The sequence below is a fragment of the Magallana gigas genome, chromosome 6 (genome assembly GCF_963853765.1).
Source record: "Magallana gigas chromosome 6, xbMagGiga1.1, whole genome shotgun sequence".
NCBI classification, from domain to species: domain Eukaryota; kingdom Metazoa; phylum Mollusca; class Bivalvia; order Ostreida; family Ostreidae; genus Magallana; species Magallana gigas.
The window spans coordinates 984,474-985,000 of record NC_088858.1 but is presented as its reverse complement, the minus strand read 5'-3'; the positions used below and the strand labels follow the sequence as shown (position 1 = coordinate 985,000).

General features: G+C 34.7%; 1 protein-coding gene across 9 annotated transcripts in view; it reads left to right on the top strand.

Annotated features, from left to right (window-relative positions):
* The window catches only part of Striatin-3 (striatin-3), a 19,957-nt gene extending 19,922 nt beyond the window's left edge, over window positions 1-35 (top strand). For all 9 annotated transcript variants that reach the window (XM_066089087.1, XM_066089086.1, XM_066089084.1 and 6 more), the window contains one exon: window positions 1-35. This exon is cut by the window's left edge and continues 1,858 nt beyond it. The gene's annotated coding sequence lies outside the window, so the exon portion shown is untranslated.
* The last annotated feature ends 492 nt before the right edge of the window (window positions 36-527 follow it).

Genomic DNA, 527 nt, shown 5'->3' with positions numbered 1-527 from the left:
AAAGATTGGCTAATAAACACATTTCTACAAGTATACTCTTGGCTTCTGTCTTGTTTCTGTCACTGGGTGCAATGTGTAGCAAAACTGCAGCTCTCCAATAATATTGTGCAGGTGACGGATGTGGAGTCATTCACTTTGAAATTAAATTTCAATTACATTGGAGTTCTTTCCATTACAATGACCATTACTTTTCAAATGTAATTATTTAAATTACAATTACTTTGCTAGAGAAATGAATTACATTACACATTACAAGAAACAATGATCCAAAGACAATTCTGTGAGCACTTGATATGGGTTTTGCAGTGTTAGGCGACTCTTAAATTATATAGAAATAAATGGTGGACAGTGCTCACATTTTTCCCTGAAGTTTCCTTTTGTGTTCTCTGGATCATATTGATCGAGGATACTACTTACAGAGGCCATTTCAGAAAAGCGATGTTTGTAAAGTTATAATGATAACCCTTATAGTTTTGTGTTGAGAAGTGGTCAAGCTGAGTAAAGTGAAGCAGTAACATTTGCTTGGG